Below are 23,658 nucleotides of genomic sequence, written 5' to 3'. Positions count from 1 at the left end.
GAAACCAGGACAGATGAAGGTGTGAGGAAGAGCAGCAACGAAAGGAAACTAACGCCACAGACCTGTGATAGGCTAAGTACAAAGGCTGAACCCAAAAGCAAGACCACAAAGTACAAGTAAAGTTGAGTGTTTTTATTAAACACTTTAACAGGAGAAATAATACAACACAGAGATGATATTAATTCTGTGATGCCACTGAGTCCGGGAATAAACGTCTGGGCTGCGGGTGGATACGGCTGACGACCGGCTTGGCCGAGCCGGGAAAACCCCAACGGAATCCCCACTAGGGACAAACAGAGGGTGGTCAAAAAACAAGCCAGGTCATACACGGGAAAGCAGTCAAACAAGCAACGGTACATGGGGGACAGACAGAACTCACGGTCAGTAATCCAGGCGATGGTCGAAGCACAGGTAACCGGTGGAGGCTGAGGTATAAAAGGGAGAAGGCAGAGACAGAGTCAGGTACACGAACCAGGTCGTTGACGAGCAGGCAGGATAGGCACAGACAGAATCAGTGGTCGAGGGACAAAACGGGTCAAAAACGGGCAGACAGACTAACAGGATCCAAAAACGCTGGTGAGTGAGCACAACAAGTTGTAGAACACAAACTGGCAAACAAACAGGGGAAGACACAGGGTTTAAATACACAAGAGGGCGGGAAGACAATTGGACAAAGGTGGAGACAATCAGGGAGGAGTCAGGTAATCAGCACAGGTGGACACAATCAGGGAAAGGAAGTAAAGACACCAGACATGACACATGAGGGAAACTTAACAAAATAAAACAGGAAATGACAGACAAAACAGAAAAGACAGACAAATCCAGACACAGTCTGGGAGCAGACATGACAAGACCATGAGGAAGAGGAGCAACGAAAGGAAACTAACTATAGACCATGTGACCTCAGCACAGCCCCGGAGACAGTGGAGGTGTTGGTGGATGTCTGATGGACGTCTAATGGACGTCTGGGTGCAGTTGGAGGAGCTGAGCAGGTGATCAAACATATGGACAAACCATAGAAGAGCTGAAGACCCATGGACGTGAAGACAGAGACAAACCTCTGACACAGGACGACTGGATTTATTATATTATAAAGAGCCAGTTCTTGATTCCCATCCCTAGGATGTACCCGTACCACTTTTTTCCAGACCGAGTACAAGTACTTACATTTCAGTACTTGCCGATACCGAGTACCGATCTGAGTCCTTAATAATCCCATTCCAGTTGTTTGTTCCTTTTGTAAATGTGCTTTATTGTCGTTGTCATTAGTCTGACTGGAACAAAGTGCTGCTACTGACATTTAATGTGTTGGAATGAGTGTTTGTCAATTAATCCACCTGGGGGCGCCGCTCTGAATTAACCATACTGGACAAATACCACGAAGAAGAGGAAAGTTTAATGAAGAAGAAGAAAGTCAGTAATAAACATGTAGACGACAGAGGTGACACTACTGTGATACTAATGTTGATATTGCTGAGGGTAGTTGTCATAAATCTGTCGGTAGTTTTTCTCTGTTGCCGCATTTCCACTACATGGAACCGGCTCGACTTGACTCTGGTACCAGGTCCTATTCCTGGAGACCATTTCCTTTACAGGATACTACTGACTTTACAGTACCTGGTCGTCATAGCAATGCGGTGCGTTACTTCCGTGTTTTCTGCTCCGAGTTGCTGATAAACTCACTCGTTGCATGTTGTCTCGTCAAGCTCATGCTGAATTTTACATCGGCCACCAAAGACTGAATCTCCTGACTGAATGGTGTAGTTTTATAGGCTGTCATCATGTGGATTCACCTACCACTATATTTACTGTAAACTTCCGCATCTGTTTTTTGTAAAATGGCGGGTCAGAGACAACTCTGACCAATCAGTGGTCTGCAGTGTTTACACGTCATGTTTTAGTATCTGGTCCCCAGTCTTGGAACCTCGGCGGAGGCGATAACAAAAAACGAGTACCAGGTACCAGATTCCAGGTCCTTTTTCATAATGGAAACACAAAAAGGCCGAGTCGAGTCGAGCCAGTACCACGTAGTGGAAACGTTGCATAACTTACACAGTGGCTCTTTGAACAGATCCTCTACCTCCACAGTTCCCACTGGTATTCTCCATCTGGGTACTCATCCACCAGCACCTGGAAAACGGACAGAATGTACACAGAGGACGGACGGAACGCTGCGTTCGTATCCGTCTGTGTCTTTAATGATACTTTTGACTGTCGTTTATTTCGTTAAATGTCCACTCTGCTGACATTTCTCCTCCTCCTCGTACCTGCTGCACTGAACTGGGAATATCATGCTGACGTAAAGTAATATCAGTGCGTTTACATTGGAGCACTTTTACAAGTAGAAGTACAGTATCAGACCAATACCTGACACTGGTATTGGCATCGGTACATCCCTGTCCTCAGCTGTGGAGGTTTTGGTCTTTTCAGAGTTTGACGTCTACAATAAAGGACATAAGATCAGATGTAAATGACAGGATGGACATTTCAACGTGAACACAAATGTGATTAGAAAACAAAACATGTCTGATCAGAAGGTAAATAAAGTCAACAAACAAAGACCCCAAACCAAAAAAAATGAGGTGTTTTGCTGCAGAAAAGAGCAGAATGTGTGTTAATTAGAGTCAAACTAAAGGAAATCCACCAGCTGTAAACGTTCATTACATCTGTTTACCTGCAGAAACGCTGCATTTCCACCTAACGAAGGCACTAAACTCCATTTATTTTATTTCCTCCTGCGCCGGCCGCTGTTTTGTGAGTGTGTGTTGGTGAGTTGATGGGCGCTGGCTGATGGGTCATTTAAAGTTTGAGCTCACAGTGCGACTCAGCAGCATGGAAGAGGACGGAGGAGCTCATTAAAACAGGACGGAGACCAGGAAGTGGCCCCGGTCCAGACCACAGCGCCTCTTAGACACTCATTAAATTAGAGCTGGAGTTTGGGAGAAGAGCCCAGTCAATGAGGGCCTCAGAGGCGGGGCTTGGAGAGGCCCAGACACTGGATTGGTTTAGACCAAAACACCAGGGAGAACGCTGACGGTAGAAAGTCTGAGCAGAATAAACCCTTTTTTATTAGTTTTAAAGATGAATAAACACCGGGGTCTTAATGTTAGAAGGTTCTAATGCCTCAAATACAGTAGAGTCCATAGATCTACACTTCATCCATTTATCTAAACTGTGATGGGTCTGACCAGTTCTGTTGACCTGGTTCTGTTTCTCTGGTCTTTCTTCCAGAGAACTGGCACCATCTCGTGCTATCATTGGGTATGTGGTCTGGTGTCTTGGAGGTGTGGCTAACTCAGGGTATCCAACAGGCCACACCTGGTTGGAAGAACATGTAAATGAAGATTCATGTAAAGGATGAAGAATCACAACATCAGAGAAAACATTTGTGAAGATTGAACCAACAAGAAAAAACAGCAGTTTCTGAGGTTCTCTATATATGCTGATGATGTGATATACTTCAGTGATAGTGTTTTATAGATAATACACTGTAAACCTGCACATGTATCCGTGACAACACTGCTGTTTTGGTGGTTTTTCTTGTGCATCAGGTTGGTAAATGTGGTTTACGCGGTCCTCCGCTGTGGAGGTTCTGGTCTTTTCAGGGTTTGACGTCGACTCGTGATCAGGTGTAAATGACAGAATGGACGTTTAACACAAACATGATTAGAAACTGAAAAATATCCGGTCAGGAGGTAAATAAAGTACAGAAACATAGCCCAAGAAATGAGAGGTTTTGGTGCAGAAAAGAAGGAATTATCGACGGAGTGAAAAGAGCGAGTAAATGAAAGCAGGAGGCGTGTTAGCACCTCGACGGCAGCTGCAGATTAAACTGAAATGTCAGGCTTTAATCAATACCTGCAGCAGCGACAGAGGGCGAGAGAGCATCACACAGACTGGGCAGAGGAGAGAGAGAGAGAGAGAGGCAGGTGTGTATGGTGTTGGGTTCAAACAGGCTGATGGCTTCATAAGCATCTGAATCCACTTCTGATTAATCACTGTCAACACGGGAAATAAAGGTCAGCTGACCACGGTGGAAATGCTGTGGATGAAGAGGCTGGAGGAAGTTCAGTTATTAGTGTGTTTATTTATTTACTTATTTATTTTGTAGTTTTATCAGACGATGTTGGAAGAGAAAAAGAGGAAGACGCTGACTTCTAATGTTTCATTAACGCAGTTTCAGGAAATCACATCCACAACCGAGGAGATAAGTCACATGATTATGGGAGGAGGGAGGGAGAGAGGAAGAAAGGGAAGAAAGAGGGGAGGGAGGAATGAAGGAAGGGAAGAAAGAAGGGAGGGAGGAAGGAAGGAAGGAAGGCAGGCAGGCCATTCCATCCATGGTGTTGGTGGACTTCTGTTCTTTGGTTTTCCAACCTGATATCACAAATCACCTACAGATAAGACGCCACTTTTAATTGGCGTCTTATCTGTACGCATTATAAGCTGTCAGCGTGTATATTTACTCCACGTAAAATAACATGCCATTAGCACAATTAGCGGCTAGCGCTATTAGTGGTTAGGGTTAGGTTTAGTGGTTAGTAATTAGCACCTAGCGCACTGACATGCCATCAAATGGTGTTAAATAACATGCAAAAGGATGGAAATGCGTACTTATGGCACACCAAATGCAATAAACTGGCGTCACATACGACACAATTTCATGAGATCAGTCTGGGTTTTCCGTCCGTTGTGTTGGTGGACTTGTGTTTGTTTGTTCTCTGGTTTTCCGTCCGTCGTGTTGGAACCCTGATGTTTGTACAGAAGGTTTATGTAGGTTTGAACTGATTCACACGACAATAAACTGGAAGATTTAGGTTTTATTTGACTCATTTAGTTTGAGTTCAGTCCAACATGCGTCGTGTTTAGTTCAATTGTAATAATTACGAGTTTAAATTCTGTGTTCTAATGAATGGAACATATAATAAATGCATCCATGTGTTTATTAGAACGCTGTGGTTTGAAGGTGGACTTCAAGTGTGTTCAGATGTTCAGTCTAATCTGACAGGTCCATCTGACCCAGACCCGTCCCGTGGATTTACTGAGACCAACTGGTGTTTGGTGGTCCGGTCCTGGTCCAGTCCAGTCCAGTCCTCAGTTCTGGTCCAGTTTGGTCCTGGTCCAGTCCTGGTCCTCAGTCCTGTTGGACCCTGTGCTGTGGTTCCAGTCTGGTCCTCAGTCCTGTTGGACGCTGTGGTGTGGTTCCAGTCCAGTTCTGGTCTAGTCTGGTCCTGGTCCAGTCTGGTCCAGTCCGGTCCTCAGTCCTGGTTCAGTCTGGTCCTGGTCCAGTCCTGGTCCTGGTCCAGTCCAGTCCTCAGTCTTGTTAGACCCTGTGGTGTGGTTCCAGTCCAGTTCTGGTCCAGTCTTGTCCTGGTCCAGTCTGGTCCAGTCCGGTCCTCAGTCCTGGTTCAGTCTGGTCCTGGTCCAGTCCTGGTCCAGTCTGGTCCTGGTCCAGTCCGGTCCTCAGTCCTGTTGGACCCTGTGCTGTGGTTCCAGTCTGGTCCTCAGTCCTGCTGGACCCTGTGCTGTGGTTCCAGTCCGGTCCTCAGTCCTGCTGGACCCTGTGCTGTGGTTCCAGTCCGGTCCTCAGTCCTGCTGGACCCTGTGCTGTGGTTCCAGTCCGGTCCTCAGTCCTGCTGGACCCTGTGCTGTGGTGGTTCCAGTCTGGTCCTCAGTCTTGCTGGACCCTGTGCTGTGGTGGTTCCAGTCTGGTCCTCAGTCCTGCTGGACCCTGTGCTGTGGTGGTTCCAGTCTGGTCCTCAGTCCTGCTGGACCCTGTGCTGTGGTTCCAGTCCGGTCCTCAGTCCTGCTGGACCCTGTGCTGTGGTGGTTCCAGTCTGGTCCTCAGTCTTGCTGGACCCTGTGCTGTGGTGGTTCCAGTCTGGTCCTCAGTCCTGCTGGACCCTGTGCTGTGGTTCCAGTCCGGTCCTCAGTCCTGCTGGACCCTGTGCTGTGGTTCCAGTCCGGTCCTCAGTCCTGCTGGACCCTGTGCTGTGGTTCCAGTCCGGTCCTCAGTCCTGCTGGACCCTGTGCTGTGGTGGTTCCAGTCTGGTCCTCAGTCTTGCTGGACCCTGTGCTGTGGTGGTTCCAGTCTGGTCCTCAGTCCTGCTGGACCCTGTGCTGTGGTGGTTCCAGTCTGGTCCTCAGTCCTGCTGGACCCTGTGCTGTGGTTCCAGTCCGGTCCTCAGTCCTGCTGGACCCTGTGCTGTGGTGGTTCCAGTCTGGTCCTCAGTCTTGCTGGACCCTGTGCTGTGGTGGTTCCAGTCTGGTCCTCAGTCCTGCTGGACCCTGTGCTGTGGTTCCAGTCCGGTCCTCAGTCCTGCTGGACCCTGTGCTGTGGTTCCAGTCCGGTCCTCAGTCCTGCTGGACCCTGTGCTGTGGTTCCAGTCCGGTCCTCAGTCCTGCTGGACCCTGTGCTGTGGTGGTTCCAGTCTGGTCCTCAGTCCTGCTGGACCCTGTGCTGTGGTTCCAGTCCGGTCCTCAGTCCTGCTGGACCCTGTGCTGTGGTGGTTCCAGTCCGGTCCTCAGTCCTGCTGGACCCTGTGCTGTGGTTCCAGGTGGATCAGCAGTGTTACTGAGGACATCAGTTTTGCAGTGGTCTGTATCCCATGAAGCCTCTGTGGTCCAAAACAGCAGAGGAGGATTTATTTTCCAGTCCTGGTTCTGTTTCTGAAGGGCTACAATTATTTCCTCTGCAGACAAACGAAGGCCTGACATTTATTAGACACCAGCGTTTCAGCGTGGACCACGACGGTGTGTTTGAGTGTTTTCATTTCCCTGGGTCTGGAGAAAGGATGGGCCAAAAACAACAGCAGAACCACGGCCAGTGGACCCAGCTGGAGTCCAACTGGGCCACAGGACCAGGACCACATCCACAGGCCCATCAGGTCCAGGGGTAATCCTCCTAATGGCTCCTGTAATGGAATATTTAAGAGGTCCAGATTTAAAATAAGGAGACAGTGAACGCCTCATTCATTTAATTAAACACATGCTCATCCATCACCTCCACAAATAACATATACATGAGCAGTTAGCATTAGCATTAGCATTAGCATGGACCAGGCTAAGCTGTTTAAGCTCCTCTACTATTTACAGCTATCTAAGAGAACCTAGGACATATGCAGGCAATGTATACAGGTGATATAGGATATATACAGGAAATATAGGATATATACAGGGAGTAATACATACAGTTAATATAGGATATATACAGATAATAATATATGCAGGTAATATACTCAGTGCCAATGAAAACACAACACTTGAATGTGTCTTATTGTTCCTGAGCTGCATCAGTATGTTTCAGTTTCACCTGTAGAAGATAATCCCAGACAATTTCTTAACAACCTGAGACGGGCTGAGCTATTGTCACGCTTGAATGAACTTGTCTGCGTTCATAAGACTTGTTTTTCTCATTGCTCAGCAATGAACTGCTCAACTTAAGGAACTGTGGTCAGTTCAGGAGTGCTCATGTTCTGTATATAAAGGGAAACTGAAAAGCACCAAAACCATTTGCAATAACTCAGCGATGCCCAGACTGACACCTGACCACAGATGCCATGCTATGGGGCTCCTGGAGGCCGGAATCTCTGCTCGGCAGGTGGCGCGCCGTTTTGGATGCAATGTGTCCACCATAGTCAGGAACAACAGAGGCATGAAGAAACTGGACAACTGCAGACAGACCTGGTCCTGGACCAGCACCTGTGACCGAGCTGCAGCACCTCCAGGACCGCTGTGTGACTTTTGGTTTTGGGGGTCCTTGAGTTTCTTTCTTTATCCTTATTTTTTGTCAACAAATTTGGATGTGATTTTTTATTTTTACTGTATAGAAATGGACTATGATTAATTCCAAAGAGTTTATGGAATAAAAATCCTCATCGATTTAGAAAAATATAAGAATCTTCAAGTGTTGCGTTTTCATTGGCACTGAGTATATATAGGATATATACAGGTAATAATGTATGCAGGTAGTATATAGAGTATATACAGGTAATAATATATACAGGCAGTATATGATATATACAGGTAATGTAGGATATATACAAGTAATATAGGATATATACAGGTCATATAGGATATATACAGGTGATACAGGTAATAAAGGATATATGTGTTTAATAAATAAAAACCACCCATAAATAATCAGCTGATTGCTGTTTTTCTGATGTGTCCACATTTATCTGTGGACGTCCACTCTGTCCACTGTCCTTCTAATGTTCATTATCATTGGGTCTGTTTGTAAATGAATGGATGTTAAATATGTGTCGTTATCATTAAAGGTGAAACTGAAGCTGACAGGTGGAACAGGTGATGTTTAATGACCATCTGTTAAATGACAGATGACGGACTCTGAATACCATGGTTTTCTTTAAGCGCCGTCGTGGTTTTGTGAAAATAACGTCAACGTTGAAACAGAAACACAAAGACCCCGGAGTTGGATAATGAGTGTTTTAGATGAACGGACTCAGTGTTTCATTAGGTCTGGGACTCAGCTCTATAATTATCAGCTGGACTCTCTCTCTTTGTTCTGTCTGATGCTTTCTCGCCCTCGTGGCGTTGCGCCGATCGTCCCGGCTGTTGATCAAAACAGCCAATTACCTCGAAGACGCCGCCCCTCCCACCCCTGCCTCCGTACGTTGATACTTTACTAATTAGATGCCAAATTAGATGTCACCAGACTCACAGCCTCTTTTCAGCCGCCGCCTGTCAACGCTGCGGGAAAAGTTTCTACGAATCACCTCTGGTCGTGGAGAGAACGGCAGTAAACAGCCGGCGTTGGCAGGTTGTCAATCACTCATGTCAGGACATCAGTGTGGCGTGGAAAGTGAGTGACTGCGGGCGCAGACGTCATACAGCCACCGTTAATTGTTCTGATGGAGGTTAAGAAGGTGCAGAAAACGGAACATGAGTGGAAAACCTGAAGGAGATTCAGTCTGTGTGGAAGTAACTGAACACGAGGAACTGCACCCAGTCAGGTTTAAGGAACCGGGTCAGAACTGTGTGGAACACATGTTCAAACAGAGGTCCAACAGAACCAGACCGTCCAAGAAGACTGGGACTGGAACCAAAACCCAACAGTAATGATGAACAGTGATGTCATTAAAGTCAGCCTTCCATGGATGACTTTGAAACATTTAGATTCAATCAGATTAGATCAAACTGTACTGATCTTTTGTTTGTGCTGCTATTGGAAAGTCATGTTCCAATAGCACAAACACCATATATATATATATATATATATATATATATATATATATATATACACACACACACACAAATAAATGCCACAAGAAAATAGCAACACAATTACTATACAAAGAAAAAGAGTATTAAAGAAGACGGCAATTGCACATAAACTAGTAGGATAATAATAATAATAATAATAATAATACTAATAATAATAATAATAATAATAATAATAGCTTATGGTGTTATATGTTATACACACACACACACACACACACACATATATATATATATATATATATATATATATATACATGTAAGGAGGACAGTTGCTGTATATTATTATTCATAAGTTAAAGGAGGACAAACTTCTGTCACTGCGTTTGGAAGACCTGACTCATCCTAGAAGAATTCTGTTGAGTTTGATAATGTTGAGTTTTTACTGAGTTTATGGTCTGTGCTAATGCTAACATGATAAGTTAGCCTGTATGCTGTCCTGTGGTTAATGCCTTATTGTGTGTGTGCTAATGCTAACATGCTAAGTTAGCCTGTCTGCTATCCTGTGGTTAATGCCTTGTTGTGTGTGTGCTAATGCTAACATGCTAAGTTAGCCTGTCTGCTGTCCTTTGGTTAATGCCTTATTGTGTGTGTCCTAATGCTAACATGCTAAGTTAGCCTGTCTGCTATCCTGTGGTTAATGCCTTGTTGTGTGTGTGCTAATGCTAACATGCTAAGTTAGCCTGTCTGCTATCCTGTGGTTAATGCCTTATTGTGTGTGTTCTCAGAGCAGAGCTTGGCAGCCATACAGTGTTCATAGATAAACACTGTTTTCTGATTGGACCACAGTCCTCCAGTAGGAAAACTCAAATGGTCCATTGTCTGTCTCTGTACCAGTCCAGTCCAATTACAGAATGAATGAACTGGTAAAGTTAGCACCACTCATGGAAGTAGCCTATCCAAGCTAACACCAACCTCTAGCCCTAAATGTCACTTTTCACAATAATGAAGTCCGTCCTTTCAGTGACCACGCCCACTTCTCAGAAGTAGAACACACACAACAGTACACACAGTAGAACACACACCACAGTACACACAGTAGAACACACACCACAGTACACACAGTAGAACACACACCACAGTACACACAGTAGAACACACACCACAGTACACACAGTAGAACACACACCACAGTACACACAGTAGAACACACACAACAGTACACACAGTAGAACACACACAACAGTACACACAGTAGAACACACACCACAGTACACACAGTAGAACACACACAACAGTACACACAGTAGAACACACACAACAGTACACACAGTAGAACACACACAACAGTACACACAGTAGAACACACACCACAGTACACACAGTAGAACACACACAACAGTACACACAGTAGAACACACACAACAGTACACACAGTAGAACACACACCACAGTACACACAGTAGAACACACACCACAGTACACACAGTAGAACACACACAACAGTACACACAGTAGAACACACACAACAGTACACACAGTAGAACACACACAACAGTACACACAGTAGAACACACACCACAGTACACACAGTAGAACACACACCACAGTACACACAGTAGAACACACACAACAGTACACACAGTAGAACACACACAACAGTACACACAGTAGAACACACACCACAGTACACACAGTAGAACACACACAACAGTACACACAGTAGAACACACACAACAGTACACACAGTAGAACACACACCACAGTACACACAGTAGAACACACACAACAGTACACACAGTAGAACACACACAACAGTACACACAGTAGAACACACACCACAGTACACACAGTAGAACACACACCACAGTACACACAGTAGAACACACACAACAGTACACACAGTAGAACACACACAACAGTACACACAGTAGAACACACACCACAGTACACACAGTAGAACACACACAACAGTACACACAGTAGAACACACACAACAGTACACACAGTAGAACACACACCACAGTACACACAGTAGAACACACACCACAGTACACACAGTAGAACACACACAACAGTACACACAGTAGAACACACACCACAGTACACACAGTAGAACACACACCACAGTACACACAGTAGAACACACACCACAGTACACACAGTAGAACACACACCACAGTACACACAGTAGAACACACACCACAGTACACACAGTAGAACACACACAACAGTACACACAGTAGAACACACACCACAGTACACACAGTAGAACACACACAACAGTACACACAGTAGAACACACACCACAGTACACACCGTGGGGACACAGCAGGTGGGTGGGGCTTATTTTACATTTACCTGCTGTCTGTCCCACAGAAGAACATGACAGCGCTGGGTTTGTTTGGAACTATTCAGACTGACAGGAACCATGTGATCTCCAGTACGGCTACATCAAAGTGTGTCATAACTCTCTTTATATGGCTCTGGTTCAAACTAAACATCTCATACCCAGACCACACCCCATACCAGACCACGCCCCTGTACCCAGACCACGCCCCCTCTGACAGGACAAAATAAAGCCTAAATAAAATGTTTTCGTCCATAGAAACCCAGAGGTATTCAGCTGTAAACGCTGTTAACGTCAGTATTTATGAGTGGATTTAATTCAACTTAAACTGTCCTGGGTCGACTCTGCTGTTCGAATATAATAACATTTAAGTTTACTTTAAAGACCACTGACATGATCAGTGAATTAAAAATAGAAAATACAGGATTTACAGTGAAAACATGTCAAACACAGAGGATTAAGTTAGAATAAATGGATCTAAATGAGTTCTCCCAGTCTGGTGTTCCCTCCTGGTCTCAGTGTTCGATAAAAGGTGGATGTTGTTGTTTTCAGGCTTAAATGCACTGACATCATCCTCCTCATCTTCATCGTTAAATGGATTATGATGAACATTAAATGTGAATGGGAGTTAAAGGCTGTCCTTCATCACCTCATTCCTCCTCTTCATCCTCCATTAGAGTCGTAGGAAGTGCTTCGGCCTCGGACCAAGGTTTCTGGCCTTTCTTCTGTCTTCGCGTTCGATGACAATTAGAGTAAAAGCTCTTCCCGGGATCCGGTCCTGGCTCGGCTTCGGTCCACGTCTGATAATAGCAGATAAAACCGGCACGGCGGCGTCGGTGGCAGATAAATCTGAGGAGACGTCGACCACAGGCTCGACCTTCAGACTCACATGTGGAACAGCAGCAGATAAAACCACAGAAACACACAGAACCGCACGGAACCTGGGTCGGACCGGGTTGGACCAGGTTCAGGAAGGCAACACAGAGAACAGACACATGATGGAGACAGATTCCCAAACAAAACAAACAAAAACAAGCAACAAACTAAACCAAAATCTACAAAAAATAAGCAACAAACTGAACCGAAATCTACAAAAAGAAGCAACAAAATGAACCAAAATCTACAAAAATAAGCAACAAAATAAGCAAAAGGCAAAACAATCAACAAAAATCTACAATAATAAGCAAAAATCAACTAAATGAAAAAAAAAGAAGCAACAGAATAAACAAAAATCTAGAGAAATAACTTAAAAGCAGACACAAACAAAAATAAGCAACAAAATAAAAATCTGCAAAGATAAGCAACAAAATAACAAATCTACAAAAAATAAGCAACAAAATAAGCAAAAATCAACTGAATGAAAAAAAAAGACGCAACAAAATAAACAAAAATCTAGAGAAATAACTTAAAAGCAAAGACAAAAAAAATAAGCAAAAATCTACAAAAATCAACAAAAATAAGCAACAAAATAAACCAAAATTTACAAAAAGAAGAAACAAAATAAGCAAAAATCAACAAAATAACCAACTAAATCAAGAACATGCAAAACAGAAAAGCAACAAAATGAGCAAGATGAACAAAATAATCAACAAAATGAAGAAATAATGAAAGGTTCAGTTCAACAAAGCATTAAAAGGTGAACTGGTGAACACACTAGTATTTGACATAAATCTAGTCCTGTGGTGTTTCTGGGAATGTGTTTCCTCAGGAGACGTTGAGGTCAGATCCATAAATCCTCCAGATCCACCAGGAGGAAATTGTCCTTCCTGCTTGAACTCCTGCTGTGCTGATGTTCACACCAGGACCAGAGGTGTGAAACACTCTGGTTTTTAATGAACCACCGTGGTTCTGACCTGGATGAACACAAGCAAACAGGAAACGCACCACGGCAGAAAATTAACCGACCGCTGACGCGAAAATGAGGAGGTCCGACAGACGACCGGGGTCTACGGAGCAAAGACAGAAACACCTGAAAGAACAGAGAATTCACCAGAAAAAGCAGACAGAACACACCAACTTCCATTGATTTCCACTGGTTTCCGGTGTTTTTCCACTGGTTTTCGTTGGCGTCTGTCGGTTTTCCATTGGTTTTCCACTGGTTTTGTTGGTTTCCGTTGGTTTCCCATTGGTTTTCGATGGTTTCTGTTGGTTTCTGTTGGTGTATCGTTGGTTTTCCTCTGGTTTTCCATTGGTGTCTGTTGGTTTCCGTTGGTTTCCCATTGGTTTCTGTTTATTTCCGCTGGTTTTCCGTTGGTTTCCACTGGTTTTCCTTTGGTTTCCTCTGGTTTTCAACTGGTTTATGTTGGTTTTTGCTGGTCTTCCATTGGTTTCCACTGGTTTTCCACTGGCTTCCATTTATTTCCACTGGTTTTCCGTTGGTTTCTGCTGGTTTTCACTAGTTTCCTCTGGTTTTTCATTGGTTTTTCACTGGTTTCCATTACTTTTCCATTGGTTTCTGTTGGTTTTTCATTGGTTTTCCACTGGTTTCCATCAGATTTCCATTGGTTTCTGTTGGTTTCCTCTGGTATTCCATTGGTTTTCCACTGGTTTCCATTTAATTCCACTGGTTTTCCATTGGTTTTCGCTGGTTTCCATTGGTTTCCATTGGTTTTCCAATGATTTCCTTTTATTTCCGCTGATTTTCCATTGGTTTCCACTGGTTTCTGTTATTTTTCTGTTGTTTTCCATTGCTTTCCATTGGTTTCCATTTGTTTTCATTTGTTTCTGTTGGTGTCTGTTAGTTTCCTTTGGTTTTCCATTTCTTTCTGTTGCTTTCCTCCGGTTTCCTTTGGTTTTCTGTTGCTTTCCTCTAGTTTCCTCTGGTTTCCATGGCGTCCATCCCGTCCTGGTGCCTGTCCACAGTGACGCTGACCTTCTCTTTAAACACATGAGTGCGTTAATATCCCCCAGTTCCTCTGCTGCGGTTGCCAGTTTCCTCTGCGGTTCATTTGGTGCTTGTTGTGTTTTCGTCCTTGGCTTTGTTGCTTTGGCTCAGCTTTAATGTCAGTTTTCTGGAAGTTGAACAGTGTTTTCTTCTGGGAGTGTCTGTTTCCACTCACTGGGTCTGTGCGCTGTAAGACCGGATAAGTTGAGTTTACTTAAAAAATCTGAGGTAACCCGGTGCCTTAAAAAATATAAATAATGAGTAATGAAAACTTCAGTGTATTAAACTTCAACGCTTGATTTGACTGGAATTGCTATTTTAAGTACAACACACTAAATGCCAAGTTTATTTAACTCAAAATTTGTTGCAATGTCAGTTGCTTTGTGTAATCATTAGACTGAATATCATCAGTTCATTGGACTTAATTCCAAGTTGATTTAAATTAAAATCATTTGCATTATAAATTACTTTGTATAATTATTCAGCTTAATATATTGTAGCGTGGATGAAAGTTAGGCAGGAAGTTAGCTCAGTGTAATTTACCAGTAGAGGAAATGCTTTTAATTCGGCAAGGCATTAAGCTTTCCATCATACAAGAACAAATTGAACTGAACAGTAAACCCATAGTTGTTCCTGTGGCTGTGACTCCTGGTGCAGCTGTGCAAAAATACAAAAACAAACCCAAACAGGCCAATGAACACTGACACGCACACATTCAGTCCAAATGAACACTAACAGCACAACCCACTGAACCCCTGCACAGAAAAACAACACATTTACAACAACATGAGCAATACCCACAATGCACTGCACAGATACAAAAGTGTGGTCAGGACTAGAACTGAGTGATTCAAATCCATTCAACTGAAACTTTTTCGTACTTTTGACTATGTCTACAAATTAATACAATATACTGAACATTTTATAGTAATGGAATAAAACTGAAGTCCTTTAAGTGCATTGGAATAAAAGCATTTCAGTAAAAACAAATGCTGTGCTCCAGTCCACCCGTAACTTGTATGTTTCCAACTTTCTACCGGTGAAAATGCACTGGAATGTCAGTCAAACCTGTGACTTCCCACCTGTGAACTCACACTACATCCATGTTCTCCCAGTTCCGAGTTCTGACGTCACATAGCAATGGCACCCCCCCATGGATGCGGTATTTATGCAGATTATTTTTTAAAACATGGTATTGCTCTGACATTATTTATCTGCAAATGTTCTGTATAATCAGCAGCTGCTCCAGCGTTAGCTAGTTTTTAGTCCAATGACTGACAGAATGAACAAGTGTTCAGAGAACACAAACCTCCACTAAGTACTCTGAACACTGTGCATGTGTGGACCGACTATTTCTGTTCAAACTCAACAGTTTCCAGGTTGTTCCATACAGCAGAAAAAGTTGCAGCTTGGTCCCAGTCATGTGTCTGTCCAGTTAGATTCAATTCACATCAATATTAGTTGAGTTCTAATTTTAAATGTGTGGTAAATGGGATTTTCAGTGTTAAATGTAAATGTCCACAGAGTCCACATTCCACAGTGGATGTGGACAATTTAGTTCCACATACAAGAGATTGTTCTGAGCTACAGGTGGATCAAATTGGAGGAGAATCGGAGTCGTTTTGAATTTTGGATGAATTTTGGAAAATGTCTCAGTGATGACAGATGGAAAACTGTAGATGTTGTGACCTTGCTGTGACCTTGAACTTTGTCCTACTGGGACCAAAATGGACTGGGTTGGTCCCAGGGCCTAGGCCTATCTGTGGGGAAGATCTGGGAAAGATGGGTGGAAGAGTTTTACACTAAAGATGAAAACAAACAAACAAACAAACACGCAAACAAACAAACAAACAAAGCAAAGGGATCACAATACCTCCTGGCAGAAGTAATTAATACTAAATAGGAATCCAAATATACAAATACATCACATTAAAGGTAGAACAGCTTCTTTTGCCTTATGTGTGGTTTTTCCTCCTCTGTTTTCCTCAGATAAGAAAAGAACAAACACCTGTAGTGATAGAAACGATTGTAAATGAACATAACGAACAGTCCACCATGTTGGTTTGTTTATATCTAACTCCCACAATTCCTTGCGCTGAGGCAGTTTGGCGTGACTTACCTGGAACGTTACAAAGTGGTGAGTGGTGGTTTGGAGTCGTGACTCAGGGGCTCAAACAGCGGCTGGACCGCAGCATCAGTCCAGGCTGACAGTGGACAGGGGTCTTTGTCCATATCTGTCCTGTTCTCTGAACCTCAGTTCACTCATGTCTGGACGCGTTCTCCATCAAACACACCAGTGTCAGTTCAGTGTGGTTTTCAGACGGATGGGGGCGTCGGCTTCCATCCACCGCTTCATTACGTTGTTTGTGTGTTTGTCTGTTAGCGTGTCCATGTGACCGATGGTCACATGACCGTTCAGCCCAGTCCTACTGAACCAGACTGCTTCAGGCAGACGCTCCTCAGGGGGCGGAGCCTTTGTACATGTCAATAATGGTGGACTGGGGACAGTTGCATCATGGGTATTTGTGTGGATGCGTCCTCATGGGGCTTCAGCAGCTGAAGCTCAAACACTGTTTGAAGCCTTTGATGAATGTGAGTCTGTTCAATAATAGATGAATGAAGAAGGCTCACCAGCACACTCCTCCTCCTCCTCTTCTTCCTCCTCCTCTTCCTCCTCCTCCTTTTCCTCCTCCTCTTCCTCCTCCTCCTTTTCCTCTTCTTCTTCCTCCTCCTCCTCCTCTTCCTCCTCCTCCTTTTCCTCTTCCTCCTCCTCCTCCTCCTCCTCTTCCTCCTCCTCTTCCTCCTCCTCTTCTTCCTCCTCCTCCTCCTCCTCTTCCTCCTTCTCTTCCTCCTCCCCCCTCCTCTTCCTCCTCCTCCTCCCCCTCCCCCTCCCCCTCCTCCTCCTCCTCCTCCTCTTCCTCTTCTTCCTCCTCCTCCTCCTCCTCCTCCTCCTCTTCCTCCTCCTCCTCCTCCTCCTCCTCTTCCTCCTTCTCTTCCTCCTCCCCCTCCTCTTCCTCCTTCTCTTCCTCCTCCCCCTCCCCCTCCCCCTCCCCCTCCTCCTCCTCCTCCTCTTCTTCCTCCTCCTCCTCCTCCTCCTCCTCTTCCTCCTCCTCCTCCTCTTCCTCCTCCTCCTTCAGCCTTTCCTCTTCATTTTTTATTTATTTCTCCTTCTCTCTGTTTCCTGGTCCCTGTCCTTCACTGTTCCTCATTAATATTTACTCCACATTTGATCTTTTTTATTTATTTTTTATTTATTTTTTATTTTTTTAACTCCGTCTGTTTGGGTCCACAGGAGCTTCACTCCAGTTCTGGTCCATTTTCACAGGGTTTGAAGCACATTTTCATTTATTGATTATTATTGGATTTCTTCCGTTCTGTCATTGGTTGATGGTTCTTCTGTTTCCAGACCAGTGTAAATATACACATTTACATCATATCACAGATTAAATATATGATAAAGTCACCAGTTTATCATTTAAGTATCACCTATTCCATTGAAAACTGGACCATAAACACAAATAAACACAAATGTTAAGGTACGTTCACTTTATTAAACCAGTTATACATGAAATGGAATAAAGACAGAATATTTAAATGTCTATAATTAAATATCAGTTCAGTATCATTAATGAAACACATCATTTATGTTTTCATCCTCCTTTCACCTGTTCATGATGAAACTCCAGTGTTTTCCTCCTCTTCCTCCTCATCCTCCTCATCCTCCTCTTCTTCCTCTTCCTCTTCCTCCTCCTTCTCTTCTTCCTCGTCTTCTTCCTCTTCCTCGTCTTCTTTTTCCTCCTCTTCCTCCCCCTCTTCCTCCTCTTCGTCCTTGAGCATCTCCATCTCTATCCCCCAGACGCTGCTCTGTTTCTTGGATGAGGCGTTGACCTTTGACCCTGTTCTTGGCTGCTGGTGGAGGCTGACAGAAACCACCGGGCAGATCTGCTCCTGGGGGAGTTGAAGGAAAAAAGGGGGGGGGGGGTGTTGACAGAGTAGATGTTCCTCATGGTGTTGGAGTGTTTTCCCTCTGGGTGGAAATCTGGACTGCTCTGTGCTTCTGGACTCGGCCCCTTGTGGTCGTCGGGGGTTGAACCAATCAGCTGTTCCTTCATCATAATTCTCCAATAAATGTTGTTTTTTTATATGAATCCACTACGTTCAGTCCCATCCCTTTTCACTGGAATCCATGAAGGAAACGATTCTGTGGTTAATGTTGACGAGTAGATTCAGGACCAGTGTCTGAACATGGGTGCAGTTTATACATTTGACCTGTGACTGATGAGGTTTATTCAGCTGCAGAGGCTTGGAGATGGTTTGTTTGGACGAGAAAACAGCATTTATGCATCATTTTAAACCTGAATATTGTACAGGGTGTCCCATAAGTCTCCATACATAGGAGACATAATACATATTGTTCTAACATGTATTTCTTTATATTTCTTCTTTATAGTTCTTCAGCAGTGGAGGACACGCATTGAAATGTGTTCCCGACAAAATGGCAGTCATATAGAGCATATTATAGAAATAAAGATGGTTTATGTCAAGAAACGTTTATTTTTCCTATGTATGGAGACTTATGGGACACCCTGTAGTTTGAAGTAACAGAAGAAGAAACACCTAACAATTCTGTTCACTTAATAAAACCCTTAAACACCCAAACGTCCACCTTTAACCCTTAAAGACCCAAACGTCCTCCTTTAACCCTTAAAGACCCAAACGTCCACCTTTAACCCTTAAAGACCCAAACGTCCACCTTTAACCCTTACAGACCCAAACGTCCACCTTTAACCCTTAAAGACCCAAACGTCCACCTTTAACCCTTAAAGACCCAAACGTCCACCTTTAACCCTTACAGACCCAAACGTCCACCTTTAACCCTTACAGACCCAAACGTCCACCTTTAACCCTTAAAGACCCAAACGTCCACCTTTAACCCTTAAAGACCCAAACGTCCACCTTTAACCCTTACAGACCCAAACGTCCACCTTTAACCCTTAAAGACCCAAACGTCCACCTTTAACCCTTACAGACCCAAACGTCCACCTTTAACCCTTACAGACCCAAACGTCCACCTTTAACCCTTAAAGACCCAAACGTCCACCTTTAACCCTTAAAGACCCAAACGTCCACCTTTAACCCTTAAAGACCCAAACGTCCACCTTTAACCCTTAAAGACCCAAACGTCCACCTTTAACCCTTAAAGACCCAAACGTCCACCTTTAACCCTTAAAGACCCAAACGTCCACCTTTAACCCTTACAGACCCAAACGTCCACCTTTAACCCTTACAGACCCAAACGTTCTCCTTTAACCCTTAAAGACCCAAACGTCCTCCTTTAACCCTTAAAGACCCAAACGTCCACCTTTAACCCTTAAAGACCCAAACGTCCACCTTTAACCCTTACAGACCCAAACGTCCACCTTTAACCCTTACAGACCCAAACGTTCACCTTTAACCCTTACAGACCCAAACGTCCACCTTTAACCCTTACAGACCCAAACGTCCACCTTTAACCCTTACAGACCCAAACATTCTCCTTTAACCCTTATAGACCCAAACATTCTCCTTTAACCTAAACCATCTCCTGATCTAAACTGTTAATTCCTGTTGATCCATTAATCCTATCGATCCATGTCAATAATTGGTATAAAGTGCAGTTTTTTTATCTTTTCATGGTTATCAGATATGACCATATTTGGACATTCAGATTCTCCGTAGTTACCGTGGAAACACCATCATCTTCTACAACATTGATTCACCAGTGAAACCCATGGAACTGGATCAGTGACAGTGGACGGTGGATTTTTGGGGGTTTAAGTGTTAAAGTGTGTCCGTTCCACTGTGCAGTCACAGGGTTTATGTTCCAGGGTAAATGCTTCTGCATCAGTGTTGAAATGCAAATGCTGAGCTCTGCAGAGGAAAACCAGCAGAAACGGCAGCGGTGGAGGAAACAGGAGGCAGACGTTAAACAAAGAAACAACCACGTTCAGATACAAGTTAAACCAACATGTTCAGATCAGTCAGATCATTAGTCTCTTTTCCATGGTCCATCTGAGCTAAACTGTCCCATATTTATATCAATATTCCAAACACAAGTGTGTAATGTTGGTTTTTCCATTCAATCCCAAATGTGCTGCTGAGTTTCTTTCTCCTGGTAGATGTCAGTGTCAGTCCTTCCATAAACAGGAACAGAAATCTGTGTTGGTTTGAATCTAGAATGCTGGCTCCCCCTCTGTCTCCTACGAAATTCTAAACTGACTGGGTTTCCTTGTTAGGGGTGTAAGAAAATATTGGTTCCGCTATTTATTTATTTATTTATTTATTTATTTAGGCACTAAAACAAAGAGAAGAGTTTGGAGTCATCATTATTTATAGGATATTCTATTCTTTTTTTTTTTTTTTTCACGAAGTTTTTATTAAAATTTTATATACACATAATAACCAAAACAAACAAACCAATCAGCCTACATGACATTTGTGGTGGAAAAATTTACTTTTCATATTTTATACTCTTTATATTTTATACTTTTAATATAATCTTTAATACTGTTAGTACATCTTCTTTTAATGCTGAGTCATTATTCAGTATGTGTGATGTTTACCACTCTGTAACACCCCCAACCCAGGAACGGAGTTCTTGCCTTGAGTTAAAACCCAAACACCTAAATGTCTGAATGTGTAGATAGAGGATGGCGCCTGCACTCCAGATTGGATCCAAGCAAGGTTAGAGTGGAGAGGTCATCATGACCTCTTCACGGAGCAGAGAAGGAGTAGTAGGGAGTGGTATGATGTACGTAAGGAATGACATCATAGTTTGAGGGGGTTGGACTTGGTTCTATATAATCTTTAGTTTTCGCTTGTTTAATCAGACTTCACTTACAGAGTTTCTCTGTGATTGACTTCTCAATAAATGCATTTATTTATTTTAACTCTAACTTTCTCTCCTCCTCTTTGTGTGTGGGTTATCAGTTGAACATTTCCATAACGAATTACATTCACATTATTCAGTCCTTCCACCATTCCGTGTTCTATATTCAGTCCATTTATTAACTCTGCCAAAGAGGTTATGTGTTTGCCAGGGTTTGTTTGTTTTTTGGTTTGTTGGTTAGTTAGCAAGATAATTCGAAAAGTTGTGGATGGATTTTCAGGAAATTTTCAGGAAATGTTGATACTGGCACAAGGAAGAAATGACAAAATGTTGGTGGTGATCAGGGGTTGGGGGGGGGGTCAGATCTGCCTTGGTGGAGGTCTGCACTCTCCGAGTGCTTTTCTACTTCCATTCTTTGTCCATTTGTGCTTCTTGGCGTCACAGTTTATTTTATTTTTTCCATTGTATATTTTCCTTTAATAATTCTCATCCATTGGTTCTTTTGGATTCTGTTCTTATTTGACTGGTTCGGTCCATTTCACATCATATGTGGAACCTGAACTCACATTATTGGTTCTATCTTCAGTTTAATTTTTCCACCCGTTTGGACCCTTTGGCTGTCCCAGTTTAGGCCCGTGGGCCATATGTTGGACCCCCCTGTTCTGATGCCTTTGTTTAGTTCAGTCTAAATATGGGTTCTTCCTCCTTTTGGTCTCGGTGACACATGAGTGAATCTCATTTCCTCTTCTGTTGTTGATGCTGTGACACTAAAACAAAGGCAGCACATACAGTTCAGGATTAAACCAGGACCAGGATCTACACGGAGCCCAGATACAGGCCAATCCATGTGGACCAGATAGTTCAGTACTAAACCAGAACCAGGATCCACATGGAGCCCACATACGGGCCAGTCCACGTAGACCAGATCAGATCTGAGCTGCTGTGAGGATGTGTGTGTGTGGTTTTGTTTTACTGTGTGTTTGAGGGACAAAACAGGAGAGGAACTGAAGTCTGACAGGTTTGGACTAAATAAGACACTAGGATGGACAGCAGTTGGATCATGATTATATATGTGTGTGTGTGTGTGTGTGTGTGTGTGTGTGTGTGTGTGTGTGTGTGTGTGTCTAAACTTGGATTCCATTGGGTGGACAAACCCGTCCTCCGTCCGCTGGTCTTCGTCCTGTTTTTCTACATATTTTCAGTTTTCCATGTGAACGTTGCCTCAGCTCCGTTTCAAACCCGAACACACGCCTTAAATCCTCCGTTTTTTTCTGCTTCATCTCGTCTCCTCATGTTTGTGAAATTCCTCCTGAGTGCTGCTGAAGCTCCGCCTCCTCTGAAGCTGAAGATCTGAAAAGGTCAACAGGGCCTTAGAGGGCAGCTGGAGTGTTAGGTCCAACCACCAGAAAAACACCAGACAACAACCGTTTGTGTGTGTGTGTGTGTGTGTGTGTGTGTGGGGGGGGGGACACTTCAGGGAGACAGCGGAGACAAAGGTGGAGGCGGAGCCTACATCATCTGGTCGGACGCTGATTGTTTGATGAGTCGTTGGATGAACGTCTCCAAGCTCAGACTTGGTGTCCTCATCCTTCGCCCTCATCTTCTGTTGGTTCTGCTGGTTCTGCTGGTTCTGTTGGTTCTGCTGGTTCTGTTGGTTCTGCTGGTTCTGTTGGTTCTACTGGTTCTGTTGGTTCTGTTGGTTCTGCTGGTTCTACTGGTTCTGCTGGTTCTGTTGGTTCTGCTGGTTCTGTTGGTTCTGCTGGTTCTGTTAGTTCTTTTGGTTCTGCTGGTTCTGTTAGTTCTGCTGGTTCTATTGGTTCTATTGATTCTATTGGTTCTGTTGGTTCTGTTAGTTCTTTTGGTTCTGCTGGTTCTGTTATTTCTGCTGGTTCTGTTGGTTCTGCTGGTTCTGTTAGTTCTATTGATTCTGTTGGTTCTGTTAGTTCTATTGGTTCTGTTGGTTCTGCTGGTTCTTCTGGTTCTGTTGGTTTTATTGGTTCTGTTGGTTCTGCTGGTTCTTTTGGTTCTGTTAGTTCTGCTGGTTCATTTGGTTCTATTGGTTCTGTTAGTTCTATTGGTTCTTCTGGTTCTGTTGGTTTTATTGGTTCTGTTGGTTCTGCTGGTTCTTTTGGTTCTGTTAGTTCTGCTGGTTCATTTGGTTCTATTGGTTCTGTTAGTTCTATTGGTTCTTTTGGTTCTGCTGGTTCTTCTGGTTCTGTTGGTTCTGCTGGTTCTGTTGGTTCTGTTGGTTCTTTTGGTTCTGTTGGTCCTTCTGGTTCTGTTGGTTCTTTTAGTTCTTTTGGTTCGGTTGGTTCTGTTGGTTCGTGGAAATGATGGGAATTCCATCCAGTTGTGTATAGTTACTCAGATTAC

The sequence above is a fragment of the Sphaeramia orbicularis genome, unplaced genomic scaffold (genome assembly GCF_902148855.1).
Source record: "Sphaeramia orbicularis unplaced genomic scaffold, fSphaOr1.1, whole genome shotgun sequence".
Taxonomy (NCBI): domain Eukaryota; kingdom Metazoa; phylum Chordata; class Actinopteri; order Kurtiformes; family Apogonidae; genus Sphaeramia; species Sphaeramia orbicularis.
The sequence above is the reverse complement of the archived record's forward strand: the minus strand, read 5'-3'. Positions refer to the sequence as shown.